The sequence below is a fragment of the Caretta caretta genome, chromosome 12 (assembly GCF_965140235.1).
Source record: "Caretta caretta isolate rCarCar2 chromosome 12, rCarCar1.hap1, whole genome shotgun sequence".
In the NCBI taxonomy this organism is placed as follows: Eukaryota; Metazoa; Chordata; order Testudines; family Cheloniidae; genus Caretta; species Caretta caretta.
Window position 1 is genome coordinate 22,404,962 of NC_134217.1, and position 14,075 is coordinate 22,419,036.

Genomic DNA, 14,075 nt, shown 5'->3' on the forward strand with positions numbered 1-14,075 from the left:
AAGGGAGACATTTGTAAGAAAACCATAACTACACATTAAAACATTCATCTTGTTTTTAGAAGGGTCAACAAAAATTTATGAGAGTAGTAATCTAGTAATAATGCACCGTTTTGAGATCAGCCCTTTTTAACGTGAGAAGCTAAACTTTCTGTAAACAGTAATTGGTGGGCTTTTCCCAATTGAATTAGAAACAGAAACACACTCACTCTCGCTCGCTCTCTCGCTCCCTCCCTCCCCACATATAATATGTATGTATAGTATAAAGTGCCCAAACAACCAGCAAGTTGTAGAACAATTTGATGTGTTAACTGTTTGGAATGTTTTTAAAGGAAGAAAAAATCTATTTAACTCTCCATCAGACAAATTACAGACTAAAATGCAGATTCTGTAAAGTGCATTAGCTTCTTTTGGGGGTCACAGTCTATTACAGAAGATCAGAACCCGTAATTTTATTAAGTGTAACATTTACAAACATAATGCATAAAATCGATGACTGTACAGGCTATAACCACAAAGACTCAGCACATAAGACTCAGCCCTAAGCTTGCTTTTACCGGCAGTTTTAAAACAAGATACATATGATTTATAAGAAAAGTTCCATAATTAGGCAGCCATCCCTTCTGGACTTCACATGTATTAAGAATGTTTTATAGTTCAACAGTGTCCACAATTTGATGGCCTTCTTTGGCTGTATATTTTCACCATTCATTTCATTTTCCTGCAGCATAGTGTAACACATTTACTAAGAAGCCAACCTGTTAAAACCAACATTAAAAAAAGAAAAAGGGGGAAAAAAAAAGCAGGTACGACACTGAACCGACAAAGACTCCACTGAATTTAACTATTAATAAGGTTAACAACAAATGAAGATCAATATTAAAGTGTATTAAAGTGATGAAGAAAAATTTCCTTATACCTTTTTTCTTTTTTAAGTAAAGTACTGCTGTTTAACCACTCGTTCATTATAAGTAAGGAATGCAGAGGTGTGGGGTTAAGTATAGGTGTAACTCCTTTCAGAGATTGATTTTTATTACTGGTTGATTGCTTTTCAGGAGGTTCACACACGATGTGTGACCTGCTTGCTCTTTGGCTACTTTCCATTCAGTCCAAACTTGCTAATATCTGGTTAATTCTGGTGTCTTCATCCTTTTCAGTGAAGGCAAAAGAACTAACCCTAACTGACCTGGTCTTCACAAGTTGAACGTCATTAGCAGTGAATTAAAGCATCTAAGAAGAGTTTCACATTAATGTTTGGGCCTCTTGAAAGGCTAGAAGTAGTGGTAAATCAATATGTGAACAGAGATAATGAAACACAAAACCACCATAAATAGGGAATCTTAGGAACTAGTTCTTACCATGCAAAAGAACCGAGGCACTGTTATCGCTGGAGGCTGAGTGAGAGAGAAAAATTTGCTAAGGTACCTTGAAGAAGTAAAGAAGATAGAAGAAAATAAGTTTGTTGTGAAAGAGCAACATAAGACTATTTCAGTTCTTAGTATACTCATCTTTGACTAATTGCTGCTATCTTATAGAAGCTCACAAAGAAGTAATAAGCTATCTAAACAAGATCGAGCTATCTCTTCCAGATCTTGGTTAACGTGAAAGATGCACTTATTACATTGGAAGCACGTATTCAGAAAGATCTATTTGCAGTAGCCGCATTAAACTGCCTATTGTTAACTTTGAAAGTTCTCATAGCTCGTTTGAAACAAACAACATAATAAGTGCAATTGTCATATGTCATCGTTTTCTGTTTTTCAAGAGAGAATGAACATATATTTTAAAAGCTTTGTGACCCATTATCGAAATGTAAAAAGTGTGCAGAAAGTACCTTGTTTTCTACTGGCTAAGAACAAAGGAGAAACATATACAGCAGAATTATAATAGATTAATACCTATCTGACAAGTTTGATTTTTAAAAAATTCCACCATCAAAAACAATACTCCATTTCTGTAAAAGCAAAGCATTGGTAGTAATAATTATAACTGCAATAATAAATCTGAGACGAGATTAAAGAAATTTGGTAAAATCTACACAACTTTATTAGAACACAGTTCTTTAAAAATGTCTGTGAATTCCCAAACCCTTCCGAATACACATGAATAAAAGTTTTCCTTTGGGCTAAAATCTTTGCTTGAATGTAAATTGTTTTGGTATCTGAATTTACACAGCAGCCAAGTTTGTTTTTCTTAGTTCAGTAGCTTTGCTTTAACGAACCAGATGTTTTGTCTGTAAATTCTCCAAAGGACTTTTACAGTTATGACATTAATAAGCCTCAAAAAATCAGAGTTTAGATGTTAATGCTACTTTGATCAGAATTGGGCATCTTTGGGAGTGCATTTGATAGGAAAATAGGAGAATGTCATAACCCTAATGATTTGAACTATTCCTTCTAACCCCCAGCTAATATTTTGTAAAACACTTTGCCTCCATAGGAAGCTGACAATAATTCCCGACCCTAAGACTTTTAACATATATCTAAAAGCCACTGTGAGAAACTTTGGTGTAGAAACACTGAGGAGTTGCAAGCAAACTCCAGTAGCATTTTTAACCTTTACTAGCACGATCCCCGCGATCTAACAAAAGAGGTAGCTAGCTTTAGTACACCGACTGAGTTCCAGTTTCCTAAATTTCACTCTAGCATCTCTCTGTGCTGTTTATACACATGCCCTCTGAGCGATTTTCACCAAGAGGGCATGCAGGCGCGCATTTAAAAGTGACACCTTTTATCTCCAGATTATTGCATTGAATCTTGGGGGCAAATAAATCTTGCTAGAGCTTTCAAGGCAGTATTACTTCAACAGAGAATTCACAAAATCCCTCCCATCGTCTTTAAAAACTGCAGCAGCGATTCCTCCTGCAGAGGGGACACTGCGTTGATCTCGTCCCTCTTTGGTCTCCCACAAGTGGAGTCCCACAAGCGGATTCTTTTAGAGGTTCTGTCCCAACCCTTAACATCAGTCATGACAGTAAAGTGGCGCAAAATCGTTCTTCACACACTAAGTCAAACAAGTCCATGAATTAAGTTTAGGCTCCAAGACAAGTTTCCCTTTCCTGACCCTGCTGTGCGGCTGCTGGAGCCTTGCCTTTCCCCAGAGAAAAGTTGGGAGCCGTGGGCGTGTTTAGAGGGCTGCTCTCAGTTAATGATACATTTCAACCAGGGAAAGCAGATTTGTCCCTTGGACTGCACGGAGCGGGAGCCCCTGCAGAAATGGGCTCATGGAATTAATTCGGGGGCAAATTTCATCAGGGGTGCAGCCCTAATCCTCCCCCCTCCCACCCATCCAGCTTCCCTCTCTCAAACTGTGTTGCTGGAAGACCGAGTGTCGCTCTGACCTAATCTGACCCCCCCCCCCCCCGACCCAACTAAACGTGTACTAGGGGCTGTACTTTTTGGTGTATTAAAACAAGATCCATCGTCGAAGTTCAGTCTCGTTGAATTAGAACTTTTTTGCTCAAAAGGATCTAAGGTCTCCGAAGAAACAACTGGCCGTTGCTTTGAAGAAAATAAGCAATACCATTCAGAGCTACTGTAGCGTAATGCATTCACTTGGGCAGTAGAACAATCTTTTTATGAAAAATAGTTACAGATCTTGGAACTTGATCATATGTGACAACAAAAGCTATTGTGTTAGCAGAAGGGGTTTAGTTCATTTTACCTATACAAGGTTTGGGAACGCCTTTGTATAGACTGGCAGTGATCCTGCAGCTGATTAGTTTGAAAGGGCATTTGAAGGATGGGGGCGGGGAGGGGAGAGCAGGAAAGTACTTCCCTTTTATTTCTTGCATTACCTGAAAGTTTTCATTGCACAGGTAATACAAATTGCTCTTTGCAGAACGACACTAACCACAGAATAAAACGCCTGTGATTTAAGACACTAAAAATTTTGCAGTGCAAAGATTCACCTCTCCCTTCTTAATTAAAAAAATAAGTAATCTTGAGGTTGGTGCTCGACAAAGCGTAAACCATAACAAAATCTTCCTTTCTGTTTTGACTACGTGGGAGATAGTCAGTCGTCAAAAAAAAAGTCAATCGTCTGTCAGAACTTTTTGTTATTTTGCACATAAAAATCAGATTGAGATGATCGTATGTATTTTTTTTTAAAAAAAGTTGTCCATTTCTAAAAAAGAATTATGATCTGACAAAATGTCCTTAACTGGCTTATGATACAGCGCTGAAAGACACAAGGATGGCATTGCTAAGTTACGGGATAGCCAAATGAAAAAAATATCGCAAAGGATCTTGTCTCTGCCACCAATCAGCATTCGCTGTACAAGAGGAGATGAGCTCAGTTTCCCCCAGGGCACAGGCAAAGGACACCGATTTCTGTATTACAAATTAGTCATATCTAAGGTAGCCAATACAATATTCAAATACGATCATTATTACAGTTAAGTCTGCGGAACATGATTCCCCCTCGAATGCACCCGTCCTACGTGCACCAGAGGTGTTACAATCTGAGGGGCGCCCCCTGGTGACGTACAGTGAGGGTCTGGTCGCGTTTCCATTAGAAACCATCTCTTCTCGGAGCCTGGGACCTGGCTCGGCATGAGACTCACTCCTCAGTGCGAGCGTTGTGGTTCCGAACCTTGGTTTTGCATTCTGCAACTCAAAAATGGCTTTGTTCTCAGCAATGAAATTGTGCAGGCCATGAGGCCATACATGGCACACTGCCAGTGGGCATGTCAGTCACATACAGATGACATATTGCCTCGTAAATTGTGCTTTTTGGACATGCCCAATAGCTATCCTTTGATAAGGATTTATTGCGGGTTGTATGAGGAGTACAGTACCTGGATGGTACAGACTGGAGAGAAAGTTTTAAAGATAGGACACATGCTTCGGTGTCAATGATCACGTGAAAGCCCCTTGCAAATACATTCATATGAGAGTAAGGAACCGCTTTAGCCTGACCTCTCAGTAATCCATGGATTAAAGGCTCCCCGCATCAATGACACCAGCGATCTCAATGACTCCTAAATACAGACATAACCCATCCTTATCAGTGACCTGCAGCTTACAATGGAGGAGTTCCATATGCACCTTCCGCTGAGAGTTGGTATTCCCCCTCCCCAAAGTATAGTTACAAATAAGACGCATATTCAAGGCATGTTAGTGGTATGACGTGAATCGCAGAAGCAAAAGCGTCAACCCCGTAGTGCTTGGGTGTGGCAGCAGGTATGGCACATAACAGCTCTCATCCATGCTATATCAAGACAAGCAAAGAATCAGACTTGCCAGTTGTAGCCTGGCTCAAATCAAATTCCCTATAGTCACCTTACAGTAGATCTTGTGTTTATCTGACACGAACCCCCACCGATCACTGAATACAAATTCTGTAGAAGCAGTTAGAACCGTCATTCCAACCGAGACCTTAGCATTGCAGGTAGAATTGGGGGACACAGCCTTGCTGGCTGTGTGTGTATTTGTGTATCAGAATCAGTCACCCATTGGCAATGAGAGCTCTGCCACTTCTAAAGCTCATTTTCACTCAGCCCCTGCGGTAGTTTAGTGCTACTAAAGTCACACAAGCATTTGCTGTCGTAGAGACTTTTAAATTGGTAGCTTTGGCTGATCTACAGAAACTCTGCACTCCAGAAAATAGCTCTCCTGGTTAACTGAAATGATTGAGTGAAGCTGGGCACCTCACTGGCTCTTAATCAGCAAGTAGGGTCAGCTCCTGGCCAGTAGTCTGAATCTGAAGGGAAGTAGCCACTGGAGTGTTTGAAAAAGTTTAGAAAAAAGGGAAGAAATTAGGTGCACTGAATAATTCCAGGGTCTCCTCCTGCCTCCTAGGGACAGCCCTCAAACAGACCCATTCTTTCTCGGGACACGGCCGGATTTAAAACACCCAGGGAAATCCCAGTTCTGTTGCTTAATCCTATAAAACACAACCTGATGCGAAGGTGTTCGCATAAAGCAATGAATAAATTGTCTACGGTTCCCTATTAATCAGACAGCAAGGGCCTGAGGGTTTGCTGACAAGCCCGTCTTTCTTTGTGATTTAATTCGGTCCTAATATCAAATCCATTGGAGTAGTGAGTCCTAAGCGACTCCTTGCAATTTTATTTTGCACCTATCCACAAAACTGCAAGTAAAGGCTGCAAAGGGATTCCTGCAAACTAGACAGCTACGCGGGCTGTCTGCAGGGCTCCTTTTACAGTATTTATTTACATATCCTCCCAAATTAAGTTTTTTCATAGAAGGCAGGATCCAAACCAATGCTAGTTGCACGGATTCAATTCATTACAGACATACATGTCCATCCAGTTTTTAATAATAAGGGTAAACTTCGCACATATACCTTTGATCCACGTATATCTTCCTCTTGCAAGGTTATAAGAACCCTGAAAAGTAAAACTGGATACATTTAAAGTAGAGAACTGAGACATTTGATGTGGGCAAGTTTTCCTTTTGTAAACTTTGCTGTGGAGATCAACCACCTGGATTTTTTATATCCTGGAATTAGTTTGCGATTGTTATTAAATTATTAGAGAATAGTGCTTAGGCTGGCAAGTGAATATATTCTGGCTTTGCTGCATTAGTATGAAATTCATGAATTAGTATGAAACATTTTCTCCCGTGTTTTTGTCTTCTCTCTCCTGACAAATTTACACATTAGCGGCCCCCAGAACACCACTTAATCCTGACCAGGAAGGAACTTTAAAGGCATGAGACCTGGAAGCATTTGCCAGGAACTTTTCTTACATGCTAAGGTCCGATCTCGCAGTCTTTACTCAGTCAAAGCTGAATAGTCATCCGCAAACAGGGTGGAGTCTTGGCTTTGCCCAGCTGGGTAGCTGCTAAAGTATCATTTCCCACTTGAGCCTGGGGAGGAAATTCACCATAACCGTTGAACCAAACCCCTGGGCTCTCAGGCTGGGATGAATGTCAGCCAGGGTTCTCCCACCACTGGTTTAGGAATGACTGGCAGCTGCCTTAACTCATCCTGGGAACGACTGAGTATAGATGAGACTTGTTAGTCTCCCAATAGAAGAGTTGTCGGGTGGAATGGGGAAGAACCTAGGATCTATCCATTCATTTTTAATTTCTAGGTGAGCATGCTCCTATATGGGCAACCTAATCCAGAGAGGCCCTATGACCCTGGTGGCTAGGGAGGTAGGCTGGAAATCAGGACAGGTGGGATCTATTCTCGGCTATAACACTGATCTGTGTGGCCTTGGGCAAGTCATTTCACCTCTCTGCTTCCCTTTCCCCTGTCACACTATGTGTCTTGTCTGGCTACACTGAAAGTTCTTTAGGGCAGGGAATATACCTCTCTGTGTTTATTCAGTACCTAGCACAATGGGGCCCTGCTCTCTTTTGGGCCTCTCTGAGCTGCTATACTACAAGTAATACATAATTCATTTATCTGCAATCTACAGACATTATACCTGGATTTATCACCTAAGAACACTTCTCACCACACTTCCTTTGGAAGTGTTATAATTGGCCTTTGTTACATCTCTTACAGGCTTGGTTTAAGGATAGCAGCAGCATCTCCAGAACTGGGCAGACCATTTCTGTAAGTTTTTGTTTGTCCTCATTAAGGTGAAGAGTAGTGATAAAACAGGACTGATCGTTCTATTTTCTCTGTTACTAGTGACTAGAGCATGCACCATCCAGGTCAGGTGTAATGTGGGAACTAAGAAAATCTGACACTATCATTGATTTGCTCTCTTTAGACTCCTGTCATCTGTACACACTAGAGAGAAAGAAATGTGACTTAAAAATTGCAATTAACCAGCTTTAGAGCAGGTTCCCTTGGTTGAGTATTTATTCCTATCAAATCTCATTTAATCTCTAAAGAAAAGTTCATTCCTAGTTTTGAATTAACCCAGAAAAAGCAAAGTACTTTCAACCCCTCCATAATAAAAGTTGTTTTAAATTATGAATGTATGTGCCTAAATGTCCTCTTCTAGTTTCCCACACTTCTTGGTCAGGTCTTGAAAGAATGGCAATTTTTCTAATTTTTAAAAGTATTAACTTCAGTTCAAACGTTCTTTAACCTTTAATGTTTTGTGACTTGAGGAAGAGGTCATTTTGTTCAGAGTGGATGCATCTGCTCCATAATTGTTCAACTCCAGATTCTTTCACAGAGATGTTTTTATATACTATTGTTAATGTTACCAGGAGGAATTATTTTAGAGGCAGAGACCTACAAACCAAAATATGCTCACACTTTTCTTAAATTCATTAGCTTCAAATGTTTAGGGCTGTATCCAGCAGATGACATTAGCTAAGCTTTGAGAAGATAAAATAAACACAGTTGCGCCTCCTTCAAAATTTTAGGAGCCTTAGGCAGAACAGGAACATATAAATAACTGAATCTATTAACCCAAGTATATAACAGAGTAATATAAACATACTAATTAATAATACTTTGTACTTAGAGCATGTGAAATCTGAGAACCTCAAAGCACTTTACAAAGGCAAGTGTTATCCCATTGAACAGATGGGGAAACTGAGGCACAGACTGTTAAATGACTTTGCTAAGGTTGCACAGAGAGTCAAGAAGAGAACCCACTAGAAATCACTAGACAAGGCTGCCTCTCAGGAATCAGGCCCTGACTTTCTTGTCACTATATCTTCCTTTTAAAAAATGTAGTTATATTTTTAAATTATCTCCCGTGACAGCATCAAGAGGTTTTCAAGCATAACACCCGTAAATTAACATTTATTATCATTATCAATAATATTTTGAACCTGGCATTTTAACCAGTTTTGAAATAGGGGACATGTGCTCATTCCCATGCAAGAAGATTAGCATCAACAGGAGTTATATGTGTAAATTCCTACACATGGAGATGAGAAGGCACACCTAAGGTGCAGATTCAGACCTCTGATAGGTGGGTGCATATCACTATGCATCTTGTGTAAGACACAGTAGTTGCTTTTGCAAGAAAAATGGTGATACCTGCCTGCATATCTGAGATCAGAATGAGAACCCTAATGGATACAATTAATCCCTCTAAAACATAGCAAATAGTAGATTTTCTTATTCTTATACAACTCAAACATCCAGAGAATATGCTTAATTAAAATTTGGCTATACATTTTTTAAAGATAAAAAGCTAAAGAAATGAGCTAATTATATTGCTTAGTAGTCTACTATGTATTTTTTTTAATAACACACTTTTCTAACCAGGCCAGTCCCTTGAGATTCAGTTCCTCATTTATAAGAAAGTCCCCAATGGGAGTTAAAAGGAATGCCTCTTATGAAGAGAAAGTATATTTTGGAAGAGAAGCCTTACAAAGATAACCCTGCATTACATATATCAGTATGGAGGCTGGAATATGTATTCTAAGGACGCAAATCTTCCTCTGCAATAATTTGCAAGTTTGTTTTTATTACTACAGCTAATGTCTAAGCATAAAAGTCTTGTATTTTCATCACTAGAATTTTTTTTTAAATAAACAAATGATTTTAAAAATGTGCTTTATTTAATGAATTTAAAAGTCAGTCCTCTTCCTTTTCCTATGCAACTCCCATTAATAGTGGAGATTAGATATTAATGGGAGTTAGTGGACTAAATGCTCCCCTCCCACAGAAAACCCACAGGAGAGGGAAAAAACCCCTCAGCCAAGATTTTTTCCTGCATTCTTCCACCTGGGCACTTAGATAGGAAGGTGATAGCTGCCTTGGAAATATGATAGAGAGGAGGTTGGGTCCCAGACAAGAGACAAGGGAAACTCTTAAAATCTGCGGAGCTTGGAAAGCTGGATCTGCAGGTAAATCAAGCATCACTAAGGGGGCCTGTCTCTCCACACAGCTCCATGGGCCTCCTCCTTCCTGGCTTCTCCAGGAGCTGTGCTACAGTAGGTGTCTCATGTCTTTGGAAGGGAGAATGAGGTAGGAGGGGAAAATTGTACAGCTTGGAGCATCACTAATTTTCACTGGGATTTTCACAAACTGGTTTGAAGGGGAACGTGCTGCCTAATTCTTGCTTCCTGGCTGTATGGAGTACAGAGAGCAGGGCCTCTGTGGACAGCTGGGTTGGAGTATGCATTGGCATTGACTTCTGCTGCTTTGAGAGTCTTTCCACCCTTTTGTACTCTCTTTTTGCTGCCTTCTGTGTATCAAGGCAATGGGAGCTTCTGGGCTGATCTTAATGGGAGTTGTATATATTGAGTAGAGAAGAATTAAATTAATAGTGTAATCTGCAATGCCAGTAAGAAAATGCTATCTTTGCTAATGGTGCCACCCTGCATTTTGAACATTTTGGGACTGATTCTGCCAGCCCAGTAGTACTAATTTATGGGACTACTTATGTGGATTAATGCTTGTCAGTACACGAAGGGTGGTAGAATTGAGGCATTTGCTAACCATAATTCATCATTGAACCAGAATGTGGCTGGTCTGTATGGGGACACACAGAGCAGGGAGAACACAAGCAACTCCTTGCACAGCCATTGAAAAAGACCAATCACAACTGTGCTGGGTGGGGGCAGAGGCAGCTCCGGCTCTGCACTTCCGTAGCTGCAATCCACCACAAATGGGTTGTGGAGGGGTGGGAAAAAGGAAGAGCCATGGCCCCACCCCCTCTGCACCAGCTCACTGAGTGGGACCAGCACACAAGCAGTGCTATACAGCACCCCATTAAGGAGCGTAGCAGCCATGGCTGCATGCTCCTCTGTGCAGCAGGAATGTGGTGAGGAATCTGCTCTCTTGGATGTGTGCTGCTCTGCCCTTTACTCTGGGTTGCATGCAGTTTGCAGAAGGTAGCTCTTTACTGTGAGGAGCAGTGCTAGCTAAGCTGTCAGAATGGGCCTCACTGCAAGACTACCCCCACTACTAGGAGTTAGTTGCTGCCCATGACTGTCTGCTACGGAGCACCACAGATAATGGGCAATATAACTCAAATGCTGCAGGGAAGGATTGCCCCCTTCTGGAGAGTATCCCATGACTGAGGACTTGGACAGACATTGAGAAACTTCAGTAAGCTTCCAGCTGGTAAGTTTCCCCCAAATTGTTCTGTCAGGCGGTGGAGGGTAGAGTTTGTTCCCCCGAGGAGCATCTCCCTCTCCCGCCCCCCCCAAGCTGTGTAGCTCTCCCCAGCATGCAGGCGGCCAGGACCATTTGTACTGAGACCCTGTCCCTCCAGTCCTGTTCTGTGGCTTTTAATGTCCTCTGGCTCCAGGGCAGTGTGGGTCCAATGGACCCTCCTTGTGCTTAATTTCCTCAGCTGGTGGGAACCTTCAGGGCAGGGGAGGGAGGCCAGTGCATGGAGGAGGGCATGCAAAAGTACATGCAGCATCAAGTAGCATTAGTTTTTGTGGATTTCCCACAGGGTTTTGGGTGGTGTTGGGGGACAATGGTGGAAGTGGTATGAGAAGGCAGGTTCTATCAGTGTCTACAGCAGTGGTTTTCAATCATTTTTCATTTGCAGACTCGTAAGAAATTTCAAGTAGAGGTGCGGACCCCTTTGGAAATCTTAGACATAGTCTGCAGACCGGCAGGGGTTCGTGGATCACAGGTTGAAAACCATTGGTCTACAGAAATGAAAGCGACATCACATCTGCCTGCCCCCATCTATGCTGCCCCACTCCGGCCTCCTATAGTTTCTGCCTCCACATCTGTTCTCACCTCCACTCTTCCTGAAACTCCCAGGGTTCTTCAGCCTCCTCTCCCAGGCCTGAAGGGAGGTGGACTGCAGCGGGGATTCCTGTCCCCCTTCCAGCCCAGGTGTTACAGACGGGGAGAGGGGAGGAGCAGACGAGCTATACCTGTTGCTCGGGGGAGGAAAGGGGAAAGTGGAGCTATCCTGATCTTCCAGATTCTTTCTGGGGAGGTGGGAGAGAGTTACAATCATAGAGTTTAAGGGCAGAAGAGAACACTAGATTGTCTAGTCTGACCTCCTATATGTCACAGGCATCAACATCACCCAGCATCTGCACACTAAACCCAACAACCAAAATTAGACCAAAGCAAATGAGACCCAGAGGCCACTAGACGGTATGTGCCACAGATGGAGAATAGGAGGGATTGAGGAGCACTAGTGCCTGAGGCCCCCACAATGGCAGGGAAACTTTTAGGTGAGATATACCCACATAATCCTGGCATATGCTGTAGAGGAAGGTGAAACCCCACCAAGGTCACTGCCAAGCTGATCAGGGGGAAAATTCCTTCCCGATCCTACATGTGGCAATCAATTAGACCCTGAGCATGGGAGCAAGAACCAGCCAGCCAAGCATCTGAAAGAGAGAATGCTTGGTGCCACCTCAGACCCCTGCCCCCTCCGCCCCCGATGTCCCATCTCCAGCCATGACCAACCCTGATGCTTCAGAAGAAGGAGATTAAGAAAACCTCCCAAAATACATTGAAGGGAGGTGGAATTACTTCCTGTCACCTGCCAGTGTCCAGCTGAAACTGACGCATGCACTTTAGTAACATGCAATGTAAACTAGAGACAAGCCCCAGGGCTGTTGAACCCTGTCCCCTACCCTCACAAGCAACCCTGTTATACAATTGCACTCACCAATATGTCCATCTCTCTCTTAAAACTAATACAGTTGTTTGCCCCCACAACTCCTACTGGGAGACTGTTCCAGAACCTCACCCCTCTGATGGTTAGAAATCATCTTCTAATTTCCAGCCTGAATTTGTTCATGACTACTTTATTTCCACTGGGCGTGTGTGCATGTTTCTTTACACAGGTGTGGTGTCCTAGATGTGATGGACTCCCTCTTCTGTACTGGATTGGGGGGAACACACCATGTTCAGATCTGGGGGCAATGACCTTTACCATGTTCTTTTATCCACATGCTTGTCAGTCCTAATTTTTATTTCTAAAGTAAACAGATAAATGATTTGTTAAGTGCAAAGTTCCCTGAGGTACCTTTCTACCCTCTGTAGATTCACCATGTGGATTTAGTCTGTTGCACAAGTGAATTCTGCAAAAACCATTAAAGGAACATATTTTAAAAATTGGAATTCCTCTCTATATGTTGTTAATAATACCTTAGATTATAAGAGCAAAGATTTATTTTTTAATCTAATTTACTTGTCTACTGTTTATGCTGAAGGGGAATGTTGATTTGGTGTTTTGTTTGTTTGTTTTTTAAAGGCTGTTTAAACCAGAAGTTTAAAAATGATCCTCATGTTGGTCTTATGTTTTACAGAAGCTTATTTCTATAAAAAAAACAACCCCAAACACTTGTGGGGCCAACTGTGAACGCCCGGTATCCCTTTGAAGCCGTGGGGCCAAAATGAACTCTGATTCTATTGACTTTACTAGAGCTGTGCTTGTTTACACCAAGGATGAAATTGAGGTCAATAGCATTACACCCAAGATAAATTCAGCCCCCTGATTTCTAACTGGAGATAATGAAATGCAAGATAATGATTGCTAGAAAGAGAAGCTGATTGGCTGCAACAATCAATAAGTGTTTTAATTTAAATTATTTCATTCAGAAGAAAAATACCCAGCCATATGGTTTTGTTATAAACATTCCTGTGACTGAATTAAAAAAAGAGTCTGGATAATATTACAATCAGAGCTGGATTAAGGCTATTTGGGGGCTTAGGAACTCCACATGACAGAGCCCTCCCCTTTGACCTGACCCCTACCTTTGTGTTGTAGGGGGATGTGTCCTATAAAGGCATGACCTTGCACCTCACCACATACACAGTTTTGGAGCAGCAGCAGGGGTTCCCCTCCCTACAGAGAGGAAGGAGTAACAGCAAGGTCACCCTCCCAATGTACCTTCTCAAGCAGTGGAGTGCATCTCCATGGATGGGTGAGACAGGCCCCCTATCTTCTTATTGTGCTATATGCAGACTCTTCTGCTGGGGTCTGGTCAGAGAGGCCCTCCAGAGCAGTGGATCTCACCCACTGTGATGCATGGGGCAGTTCACATCTCTGAGAGACAATGCTTCTGGCTCTTTGTGGACTGAGGCAGATTTCATGGCATTGGTTACTGTCAGGTCCACTTCTCAAGCTTTTCTTTCACAGCCATGAAGGCTAGAGACTTTCATTCCCCCGGCTCCCCTCCTCCCCACAAAAGCAGCTAAGATTCTGAGCTTATCACATGACTCCAGGAGCAAGGGCCTTAGGCATAGATACATAGTGC